The sequence below is a fragment of the Sciurus carolinensis genome, chromosome 12 (genome assembly GCF_902686445.1).
Source record: "Sciurus carolinensis chromosome 12, mSciCar1.2, whole genome shotgun sequence".
Taxonomy (NCBI): domain Eukaryota; kingdom Metazoa; phylum Chordata; class Mammalia; order Rodentia; family Sciuridae; genus Sciurus; species Sciurus carolinensis.
This window is the reverse complement of record NC_062224.1, coordinates 41,760,704-41,773,594: the sequence shown is the minus strand read 5'-3', so window position 1 is coordinate 41,773,594 and position 12,891 is coordinate 41,760,704. Positions and strand designations below refer to the sequence as shown.

At 38.3% G+C, this 12,891-nt stretch overlaps 1 protein-coding gene across 2 annotated transcripts in view; it reads right to left on the bottom strand.

The window, feature by feature from the left end:
* Positions 1–9,402, bottom strand: part of Cul2 (cullin 2) — a 102,547-nt gene extending 93,145 nt beyond the window's left edge. The window contains exon 1 of one of the 2 annotated variants that reach the window (XM_047521405.1): positions 9,241–9,402. The gene's annotated coding sequence lies outside the window, so the exon portion shown is untranslated. Of the gene's footprint in view, positions 1–8,993; positions 9,162–9,240 lie in introns of those variants that run through there. The other variant, XM_047521404.1, reaches the window with a different exon arrangement.
* Between the last annotated feature and the right edge of the window lie 3,489 nt (positions 9,403–12,891).

The window sequence follows — 12,891 nt, the reverse complement described above, 5'->3', positions numbered from 1 at the left end:
AAAAAATAGCAGCTTGGGCTGGGGCTGTAGCTCAGTGGTAGAGCGCTTGCCTAACACATGTCAGGCACTGGGTTTGACCCTCAGCACCACAAATAAATAAAATAAAGGTATTGTTACACAACAAGAAGTTACTAATGAAGGGGGAAGCCAGCATAAATCCTGTGGTATTGGACTGGAATCAAAGATATCAGGATGAACTCATGGTTTTGTTTTGTGGTACTGGAGATTAAACTCAGGGCTTAAAACATACTAGGTACGCACTGAGCTACTTCCCTAACCCTTGTTATTTTGTTTATTTATTTATTCATTCATTCATTCATTTATTGTTGTACTAGGGATTGAACCCAGGGCCTCATATATGCTAGGCAAGTGCTCTACCTCCCAAGTCCTTTTTTATTTTATTTTGAGAAAGTATGGCTAAGTTTCCTAGACTAGTCTCCAACTTGTGATTCTTCTGACTCAGCCACCCAGGTAGTTGGGACTACATGGTTGTGCCACCATGCCCAACCTGAATTCATGATTTCTAATGCACACCTGCACATGTGCAAACAGAAAAAGATAAAGAAACACAGATGTTTGTGTGTGAATGGATTAATACAGGTATATTTCTAACTCTGTCCATTAGAAGGGCCTAGAGTAACAGACACCCAGTAGCAATAAGCACACAAAATTCAGACCATATTCTCTACACAATATTCTCCAATTAAAGAAACAAGAAGCCAGGCACAGTGACGTACACCTGTAATCCCAGGGACTTGGAAAGCTGAGGCAGAAGGATTTTAAATTCAAAGCCAGCCTCAGTCACTTAGACTCTTAATAACTTGGCAAGACTCTTTCTTGAAATAAAACAAGAAAAAGGACTGCAGATGAGGATAAATCTCAGTGGTAGAGGGCACCTGGATTCAATCTGCAGAACTGTGGATGAATCTCAGTGGTAACAAGCATTTGGGATCAATCCTCAGTACTGTGCAAAAGAAATAGAGCACCTTGTAAAAGTGAGAGATTCCAAAACTGGGGCAGAAAAAAAAACACAAGTTGAACCTAAAATATCTTAAGATGCCAGAAAATAAATGGTTTGCTAGCTGCACGTGGTGGTGCACACCTGAAGTCCCAGCAACTTGGGAAGCTCAGGAAGGAGGACTGTAAATTGGAGACCAGCCTCAGAAACTTAACCAGACTCTCAGTCACTCAGCAAGACCCTCTCTCAACATAAAAAAATAAAAAGGACTATGGGTGTAGCTCAATGCTAAAGCACCACTGGGTTAAATCTTTAGTACAAAACAAAACAAAACAAAACAAAAAGTGTTTTCCTAAGGAACAGCAAATGGACACTGAAAGAACAAACAGCACCAGGCACAGGAACACATCTGGAATTCCAGCAACCTGGGGAGGCTGAGGCAGGAGGACCGCAAGTTTGAGGATAGCCCCAGCAACTTAGTAAGACCCTGTTTCAAAACAAAATTTTTAAAGGCTATGGGTGTAATTCAGTGGTAAAGTTCCTGGGTCATATACCTAGTACCACACAAAGAAAAGGACAAACAGCTAACCTAAAAGCCAAACCTGAAAAAATTTCCACAACAAAATAGTGATAGTATTAGATCATAAACCACAGAATAATTTGAAACTGATTTAAAAATTACTAAATAAATAAATAAGTGTAGAAAAGAACAGCTCTACCTTTATCTTTCTTTTCTTTTTTTATTTTTTTAAAGACAGGGTCTCACTACCTAGCTCAGTCTGGCCTTGAACTTCCAGGCTCAAGAGATCCTCCTGCCCCAGCCTCCAAGTAGTGGGACTACATACAGGTGCATGACATCACTTCCAGCAGGACAGTTCTTCCTTTAGATGAATTCCAACTAATAAACATAGAAGGCAACAAGAAAAACAAAATTAGGCAAACATCACTTACAGTTTAATCACTGCAAGTAATATCAACCAAAGACTGCTGAAATCAGTGGACATGAGTTTGAGAAAGAGACAGTTGCACAGTTTCAAAGAATCTCCCCCAAAGTATCTATTAATTATAAGTTGAAAACTAGTAACTTTATCAATGGTGAAATAAGGTAGAAGCTGGGGACAGTGGCAGGTGCCTGTAGTCTCACATACTGGAGAGGCTGATGCAGGAGTAATACTTGAGCCCAGTATGAGGCCAATCTAACCATGGTAAGACTGCATCTCAAAAAGATAAAAACGAACTGGTCAGTAGCTCAGTGATAGAGCGTTTGCCTCACACATGTGAGGCACTGGGTTCGAACCTCAGCACAACATTAGATAGATGATAGATAGATAAAAATAAAGTTTTTTTTAAAAAAGAAAAATATTGATATTACCTTAACCAAATAAGAGTGACCCTCATCTCAAATAAGCTATATAGACATCCTACCCTGTAATATTATGCATTGAATAGGGCTCAAAATTCTTCCACCAGTACTTTTTCCAAAATTGTTTTAACCTTTATCTAAAAAGAGAATACCAACCAGACAAATCCAAATAGCAAGAAATTCTACAAAATAACTCAAGGCATTTATCATAAGCATGAAGGTTAAGAAAGAGGGGGGTAAAACCCATCACAGATAAGAAGTAATGAACAAGACACAACAATTAATGCAATTTCTGAACCTAGATTGAATCTTAAAAGGAACAAGGACATTAGTGGAAAATCTGGTGAAATTCAAACAAAGTCTATAGTTTAGTTACCAGCATTGCACCAATTTAATTTCCTGGTTTTGATCTTTGTACTATCGTTATATAAGCTGTTGACGGTAGGAAATGCCAGGTGAAGGGTATACCTGAAATTTCTATTTTTACAACTTTTCTCTAAGTGTAAAATTATTTCAAGTTTTTAAAAAATCATTTAAGGGTCCTGTACTTTTTCTTCTTCAACTAAATTCAAAGAAACACAAAATATTTACATAGGGTAAATCCAAACATTTCATTCCTTAAAAATAAGACTTAACTTACTGAATTAATAGATATTTTACAATATTTATCATATTCTAGACCTCCAATAGATACAAGAAGCTGATAAGAGAACCAAAAATAATAAACTGTTAACCTGACTATGCACAATTAAGTTATAATTCAACGACTAAATAAAAAGTAACATAATATATAATGTTAACATATAAAAGAAAAATTATTTGGATAACTAAAATCTTCAAGAAACATTAACATCATTAACATCCATACACTTAAAGATTAAGTAAGCTTAATTCAGTACATATACTTCATAAGGTAGTCTTTTTAAAAAATAGTTCTAGTTGTAGAGGGACACAATACCTTTATTTTATGTGTTTATTTTTATGTGGTACTGAGGAGCAAACCCTGTGCCTCACACGTGCTAGGCAACCATTCTATCACTGAGCTATAAGCAGTCATTCATGTCTAATGCTTCAAAAATTAGTACTATATATTTTCTAACAGATTATATATCTCAGCTGACTTTCATTTCCAAAAAAAAGGGTAACAGTAACAAAAATAACAAAATCAAACTGAAATAACTTCTTACATTAAAAACAATCTCAGACCTCTAAAGCTCAAGAAATAATGACAACAGTTAATAGATGGAACAGCATCAAATTAAAAGCTTCTGTAGAGCAAAGGAAGCAATTAGGAATGTGAAGAGAGAACCCACAAAATGGGAGAAAATCTCTGCTACATACTCTTCTAGCAGAGGATCAATATCAGAATATATAAAGAGCTAAAAAAAACTTTACACACACACACAAAAAATCAAACAACCCAATCGATAAATGGGCAAATGAATTAAACAGAAACTTCTCAAAAGAAGAAACACAAATGGACAACAAATAAATGAAAAAATGTTCAACTTCATTATCAATGCAAATCAAAACCACACTGAGATTTCTTCTCTTGCTAGTCAGAATGGCAGTCACAAGAATACAAATAATAATAAATGCCAGAGAGTATGTAGAGAAAAAGGAACACTTTTACATTTTGGTGAGATTGTAAATTAACAACCACTATGGAAATCAGTATGGAGGTTCCTCAAAAGACTAGACATGGAAACACCATAAGACCCAGCTATACAACTTCCCGTTATTTATTCTGAAAAACTAAAGTCATCTTACTACAGTGATACATACATACCCATGTTTACAGCAGCACAACACAATGGAAACTATGGAACCAGGCTAGGTGTCCAACAACAGATGAAAGGATAAAGAAAATGTGATATCTATACATCACACACAAGTTTAATTCAATCATAAAGAAAAATGAAATTATGGTATTTGCAGGAATATGGGAGTGGGACTAGAGATCATTGTGATAAGTGAAATAAATTAAAATCACAAAGTTAAGGTTTGTATATTTTCTTTCATATGTGGAAGTTAGAGAAGAAAAGGAAAACAAAATGGGGGTGGATCTTCTAAAAATCCAAGGGAGATCAGTAGAGAAATGGGGCCAACAGGGGGAAGGGAGGAGGGAAAGTGCTAGCCAAATACTATTGTTATGTTGTGTAAATGAACAAATAACAAATTTCATCAATATGTACAACCATAATGCTCTGATTTAAAAATGTGTGAAAAAGAAAAGGAACAATCTCAGTGAGTATGGTGGTGCAGGCCTGTAATCCCAGCAACTTGGAAGGCTGAGGCAGGAACATCTCAAGTTCAAGGCCAGCCTCAGCAATTTAAAGGCCCTAACCAACTTAGCAAGACCTGTCTCAAAATAAAAAAATTAATAAGGGCTGAGATTGTGGCTCAGTGCTCAAGCACCCCTGGGTTCAATCACAGGTACCAAAAAAAAAAAAAAAAAAAATTAACAGGGTAGGTTAATTTACATAGAAAGTTTCTGGTAGAGAAAGCTAACTGAAAGTCAAAATATCAACCGATATAGAAAGCATTATAAATTCAGTTGAGAACACAATGAATCTGGCTTTATTCTTCAAAATAATAAAGCTTAAAACAAAATAAAAAAAAATATTCTACATTTCCTCTTCCAAATGATTCAACAGGGTTCAACTTTCACCACAAAAGTTGGAGAACTAAAATGATAATCTCAGCACTACTGTCTCAGGATTTTTAAGATTCAAAAGAACTACAGTATTCTAATATCTCCATTAAGACTTTCCCAAATAAAAGCTAAATACAAAGTAGTGTCATAAGATGAATCTACAAATTCTTAAGGTAGTAACACAAGAATTATGCTAACATTTGCAATGTAACACATATGTTACTGTTAAGATTCAAACCCAGTCAGTCATGTTGGCACAGGTCTATAATTCCAGCATCTCAGGAGGCTGAGGCAGGAGTTGGAAGCCAGTTTCAGCAACTTAGCAAGGCCCAAAGCAACTTACTCTTTTTTTTTTTTTTTTTTTTTTTTGTGGTGCTGGGAATTGAACCCAGGGCCTTGTGCATGAGAGGCAAGCACTCTACCAACTGAGCTATATTCCCAGCCCCCCAAAGCAATTTAGTGAGACACTGTCTCAAAATAAAAATAAAGTGATGGGGATATGGCTCAGTGGATAAGTACCCCTGGATTCAATCCCCAATACCAAAAAAAAAAAAAATTCAAACCCAGCAACTAAAAAGACTAAGACAGGTGGATCTCAAGATCAAGGGCAGCCTCAGCAACTTAGTGACATCCTTAGCATCAGCTGAGCAAGACCCTGTCTCCGCATAAAAAACAAGGAACTGGGGATGTGGCTCAGTGGTTAAGCACCCCTGGATTCAATCCTCAGTACCAAGAAAAAGATTCAAACCCAGGCAGATCACTCTGAGCAGATATTGATTAATTGATCACAAAGAGAGAATTCAGTCATACATCTCAAGTATCAGGTAACTTATTATAATTTCATATCATTCCAAATTTGTTTGCTCTTCCAGGATTTAACATTAGGTAATCCTAAATTTTCATAATATTGGGATTCAAGAGCTGATCATGTCATTAATTTACTTGTAGTACATAAATGAAAACACTGTTTAATCACAAACATTTTTCCAACATATACAGCAAAAGCGCAGATGAAGCAGAACAATACAAACTTTGGTACAGTCCCATATAAAGAAAAGCTCATTAAACAATTTACATCTGTAGGTCAAAAACTCAGAAAGGGCAGTAACCAAAATCAGAAAATGTTATAGGACCCCATGGTTTTCTTCTCTTGTTTCTATTTTTCCTTTAGGTGTTCTCATCTTGTTTCATAATTTTTTATGGGGGACAGGGGATGCTGGAGATTGAACCCAGTGGCATTCTACCATTGAGCCACATCCCCAGTCCTTTTGTTTCGAGACAGGTTCTCACTAAATTGCCCTGGCTGGCCTCAAATTTGCTATCCTTCTGCCTCAGTCTGCTAAGGCACTGGGATTATAGGCACAGGTCACTTTGGCTACTGGCAACTTATTTTGTAAGTTTTAAGCATTATTTAATATTCTAAAAAAAATAGAAAGCAGGTAAACTACACTAACATTTTTACAAAGTGGGAAGAATATATACACACTTGCATAGGTGTACCTTTGGAAAGAAATGTAAGCAGCTGCTAACATTGTTCGGATTCAAAGAAAATTGGGTGATGGATAAAGAAAGTGGAGGAAGATTTTTAATTCTATACCCAACTGAACATTTTAAATTTTGAATAATGTTAATAAAATTTTTATCTAAATCCTATATTTTTATCTATAGTGTAAGTATACTAACAGATAAATAATAATGATTCCTCATCTCCATCTTTCTCTCCCCACTAGAATTTAAGTTCCATGAAAGCAGAGATTTTTGCCAAGTTTTTCAATACTTTCTCCCCACTACCTGGTCTATAGCTGTTGCTTGAAAAACATCTGCCAAAAAAATGAATGGACTCCTTAACCTTTCCACTAATTTCAACTTGTATACCCAATTACCTACTTCTCATCTCCTATTGAAGAACCAGATCCAACTTAAACATGTCTAATCCAATTCCATTCCCACATAACCTATTTCCCTCACCTCTTCCCCATCAAGTACGTGGCATCACCATCCTCCAGCTGAAGCCAAAACCCAGGAGACACCCCCTTCCAACCAACTACACACATATGCAAACTATAACAAGTTCAATAAATATCTTTAGGCCCCAAACATATTTCCAAACCTTGTCATTGTCTCTTAACACTCCAGGGCCCCTAGTCTTCCCACAGGTGCCCTGACTTTCTTCTCCAATCTACAGTCAGATTTTAATTCAGACCATATACTCCCAGCTCTTTAAAAACAAAAACAAAACAAAACAAAAAAAGCTTTTCAATGTACTTTAAGTGTAAAAATCAAACTGTTTTGAAAAATAAGACCTCATAAGACCTGGCTTCTAGCTATGATGTAAACTTCTCTCTCACCAGCATCCGTCTACAGTGAGCTGGTTTTCAGTTTGTTGGACTCAAGTCTGATACCACCTCAGGGATCTTCCATTTGTTGTACCCTCTTGACAGGAACACTCTTCCTTAAGAACTTACAAAAGCAAAAGTCTTCTCATTTTTCAAACATCAGATCAAAGGTCGCCACAGAAAGGTATTTCCTGACCACAGTATCTGAAATAATCTTCTCCCAGCCACAACTCCTTATTTTATTCCTTCCCAGCACCTATTCTCTGGAATTATGTTTCCTATTGTCTCTCCCTCCCCAACCAGCACTGAAGCTACAATTCTGTATCCCTAATGCCTGCAATATTGCTTGGCATGCATACCAGATACTTAATCAATATGGCAAAACTAACTTTAAAGAAGGTCTACAACATTTAATTTATGACAAACTGGAAAGGAAAAGACACGAATGGACTATCTTTATATCTATAAAACACTGAAACATCCAGAGAGGGTGGAGGATGAAGAGTATTTCAGATGCATTTGAACATCTAATATTCAAAAGGTAATGCATACTATAAAAAGGTCCCAATTCAAACAGCATCTGAAAAAAACAGATCTCAAAATATTATGTATGGGGCTGGGGTTGTAGCTCAGTGGTGAAGCACTTGCCTAGCATGTGTGAGGCACTGGGTTTGATCCTCAGCACCACATAAAAACAAATAAATAAAATAAAGGTTAAATTCTTTTAAAAAAGCCACTATATACAATTCCTTCATCTGTGATCCTTTTGGAAGGGTCTTCAAAATACTGTATAAGGACAAAAGAGATAAATTATAACTAATTAGTTCAGTTGTCCGGTTTTGGAAAGGTATGTGAGATTCTAAAGTGCAGGGAACAGAACAAAACGATACTTCCCATACTTCACTATGAATGTAAGTTTGTGACAGATCTAGTTCCAAGATTTTCATATTCAGTGTCAAAGAGTTTAAAGAGAATGTTAATAGTTTACAGCTTACTATCTTCAAATTTAAACTTCCAGGGCATTGCCATTCAACTGGTAATAGCAGGCCATGGGAGAAAGAGGAGAACTTAATAATAATAACAATCTGCAATTCACAGATCTTTTATTTGCATGCACATAATGGTAAGGAATGGTCCAGACTCCCTAGTGTGTAAGCAAGTGCTGGAAAGAGTCTGAGTATCTTATTTCACCAGACCCTAAGTGTTGAGACAGGAGGTCTAGCATGCACGGAGAATACTCCTCCCAAAAGCTATCAATCTTCGCTGTCTGCGAAAACAAAAGTGAAAATACTCGTGGTAAGGATGTATGAGATTGATGCCACCCCCCACCTCAACACAGAGATTTCTGGATTCGTGGGGGCACGTAAATAAGCAGGAGTATACGCACTCTCTCACCTTCCCTCCTTTGGAGGAAAATGGAACCAAGGGAGGGGCGGCCAAGACCGGGTCGGCGAGGCCCGGGATCCACTCCAAGGGGTGGCCGGGATTAGGGGTCAGTACTCTGGGGAGCCGAGGTCACTTACAGGACACCATCTTTCTTGACCTCCCCCTTTCATCCATCCTCCCTCTCCCGTCGTCGCCCCCAACTCCTTTCCTCCGCCCCATCCCCGCCACCCATTAGCCGGGAAGGGAAGTTTCCAGGCGCCTGCAGCCCGGCTCCCCAACCCTCATCGGGGTTACCTTCTGCAGAAGCAGGACAAGGGGCAGGGGGCAAGGGGAGGGGAGGCAACCCGAAGGAGTGAAGGACGAAGCCCCCGGCGAGGAAGGTGGGCGGCGGCGGTGGCGGCGGCTGTCAGCTCGCGTTCCCTGCTCACAGCGCTGCCATTACTGTGCGCCGAGGCCGCCTCCCCGGCCGGCCTCCGCCACCCGCCCAGGAGACGCGGGGGGTGGGGAGCGAAGCCCGGGGAGCCCGCGCGCCGACGCTCACCTGCCTCCGCGAGCAAACACCGCAAAGCCCAAGGCCGCCGTCGCTCGCAGGCGGGACAGGGACGGTGGGGAGGGGGAAGGGGGAGAAGGATGGGCCGATTACGAGATCTGTAAATCAATCGTCCTTCTCAGCGCCCGGCTTTGCCCAACACACACCCTCTGATTGCCTTCTTCCGCTGCTTCCAAATCCCCCCTCGGAAAGTAATGGTACAGTCCGCGTTACGGCAAGCGCTGGGAGCCCAGTTTCGTGCAATTGCGAAGGCCACGGAAATCAATATGCAAAGTGCTTCCTCGAGGTGCTCACTAGTGAAGCAATCACTTTCTCTGAGCTCAAGACACTTAGTACCCAACAAGTTTTGGGATTTCTAATAACTGTTTGTCAAAATGGTGTTTCCAACATAAATATTCAACCTCAAAGCATTTCAGATCAACGCGAATATTCCACACCATAAACCTCTTGGCACACGCTTCCGAAGTATATCGATAAAATTACTTTTCCCTCTGGCAAACTTCTTTTTCTTTAGTGGCTTTTTAATCTATAGACAAAGTCTGCGACATGAGTGTATTTTCATTAATGAAACTTTTCCTCGCAGCTGTGATCGCTAACTCCGCACCTTCACCAACACCCAACGGCATCCCCTTTAGAGTTTAAAAGGGTGATGTTGACAAACATGTAGCGTTGACGATCACCTCCTCACATTCACAGAACCACAAGGGAAGACCTTTGTTCCTTAGTTGCCTTTCACATCGCTAAGAGGTCAGTGGGCAGGTCTTGCTCTTCATTTGTGCATTGAGTTAACATCTCCCTTCTAACCCTTTCTTCCAAACTCTGCCAATTCTTCAAATCCCATTTAAAATCAATCCTGTCGATCCGGGTGCAATGGCGCATGCGTGTATAATTCCCGCGACTTGGAAGGCAGGGATAGTAGGACCACAAGTTCGAGGCCTTCCTGGGCCCTGTCGGGTAGACACTGTCTCAATATTAAAATAAAAGGGCTGGAGATGTATGTCAGGGCTCAATCCTGTCTCTTGATCTGATAACTCCTACCTATTTTTCTCCTCTTCCTACTTGCTTCATAGTACTTGAAGTCTGTACTCTTCACTTCAATGAAAAAGTTATTATATTAAATTCAGTTTCGTTTCCATTGTATCACCTTAATTTTATTAAACTTCAACCTTTCTAATATCCTGTGAAGTGGGAAAATCAAATGCAATTCTGCTGCATGCCAAAATTGTCTTGAAGAAAAGCACCTGTGATTGAGTTACATGCTGAAATAGCTGCTTTTGTCACAGAACATCATTTTACTTGAGAGAACAATTGACAAACCAATGTTATTCTAACTTGGGAATTTACAAATATTTTCCCCAAAAAGTGAACCAAGTGAGTCTTAACACTTGAAGCAAACACTTGACGGTATTTGTTGCCAATGATAAAATTTAGCTTTCAAGAAAGTGGAATTTGAAAATTCGGAAAATGTGTGTTCACCAAGAGCTTGATAACTTCCCAAGACTTAAAAGACTCCTGTGAAGAGACAAGTGCTGAAAATAAATGTGACTTTTTGATATTATATGATGAAATATGTCAAAATATGGGAGATCTACATAACATAGCAAACCATCATTTTCCAAGTGACCAAGGCAGGATATTACAAAATTGAATATCAATAAAAGATCCATTCATGCCAAGCCATGTGTGTAATGGCACACATGGTCATCCAGCAACTCAGGAAACTAAGGCAGGAGGATCACAAGTTCCAGGAAATTTAGCAAGACCCTGTGTCAAAATAGAAAATAAAAAGGGCAGGGGATGTGTCTCAGTGGTAGAACATCCCTGACTTCAAATCATCAGTACAGCAAAAAGCAAAACAGAACAAAATACCAGAAAGACTAATGGATGGCTATTCATAGTCTACATGTTTGTGTGACGATGTGTGTATACACATAAAAAACAAAGTACAAAACGTCCTGTGATATAGTTTAAGATTCATGCAACTTTTAAAAACTACCACTTGTTGCTATAATACCAAATACCCACAACTATCCACAAAGAACTCCTTCTAAGGCCTGAGTTTCATCATATAATTCAATCATATAGAATCTACCTGTCTTTTACTAAGCCAAATATTTAGAGATTTGTAAAAAAAAAAAAAAAAAAAAAATGTAAAAATCAATGCCATTCTTTTCAATAAAACTTTATTTTGGAAAAATGATTTCTTTTCATAAAAATATGCAATTTACATCAAAATGTATTGAGTATTTTAAAATTAAACCAATAAGTATGTTTTAATTCTTATTATAGTAACTATTGGTAGATATAATTCATATATACTTATATTCTTTGAGGTACTCAATAATTTTTAACTGTGAAAATGGGTTGGAGACTAAAAGGTTTAAGAACCATTATTCTTATGAAATGCCACCAACTCTACCATGTTCTTTTTTCTTAATTTTTTTTAGTTGTCAATGGATCTTTTATTTAATTTATTTATTTATATGGGGTGCTAAGGATTGAACCCAGGGTCTCACACATGCCAGGCAAACACTCTACCACTGAGCCACAACTCCAGCCCTTACCATGTTCCTCTTAAATTCTGATTAGAAATGGGGACAAGTATGAATGGTGCCAAATATGAATCACTACAGCACCCTTCTATTTCTGAACTCCAGAGACCTCCGACTTCATAACTTATCCAACCTATAAAATGAGGAAATCGCATCTCTAAAAGGGTTTATTAACTCCTAATCACTTAATATTAAATTTAAATTACTTCTTCCTTACAGTAAAAATGTCTTCTTTCTGGTCAGCCATTTAAACCACATTTTTAGCAATAATTGAACTTTACCCCCCCATCTTAATTCATCTATGAATTTTTCTTTGTTTTACTTCATAAGAAACATCACATTTAAAAATGTATTTGGGGGAACTGGGAATGGTGGCACATGCCTGTAATCCCAGCAACTCAGAAGGCCAAGGTAGGAGGATCCCAAGTTCAAAACAAGCCTCAGCAATTTAGTATGGCCCTAAGCAACTTAGCAAGACCCTGTCTCAAAATAAAAAATAGAAAAGTCTGATGGTTAAGTGCCCCTGGGTTCAATCCCCAGTACCAAAAAAATTAATAGAGATGTATTTGGGGGATTGGGGCATAGTTCAGGGGTAGAGTGCTTGCCTAGCATATGCACAAGGCCCTGAGTTCAATTCATGGCACCACCAAAAAAAAAAACAAAAAAGGCTATTTTAGCCTTGTCTAAAATTTATTGAGTTCTTTTATAACCTGATCTGATTTCTGTTCTTTTTTATAAGAACTACCAATATTACAGAAATAGATAACCATGTTCAGGCTGAAGGATATTCAATATTTTTTTCTATGAATATGATTAAACATTTTTATACAAATTAGATCATATTATACATGCGATTTGGGGGGGGTTGTTTTGTTTTGTTTTTGCGGTACTGGACCCAAAGTCTTGGGAAGCATTTAACCACTGAGCTATATCCCCATGTTAGTTTGTAGCCAAATCTCTCCTCAACATCTTTCCAATTTTGATATTTCTGAGATCCCTTAAATAATGCTTAGTCAGCTAGGTGTGGTAGCACACACCTGTAAGCCCAGTAACTCAGGAGACAGGCAGGAGTGCGAGGCCAATCTGGGCA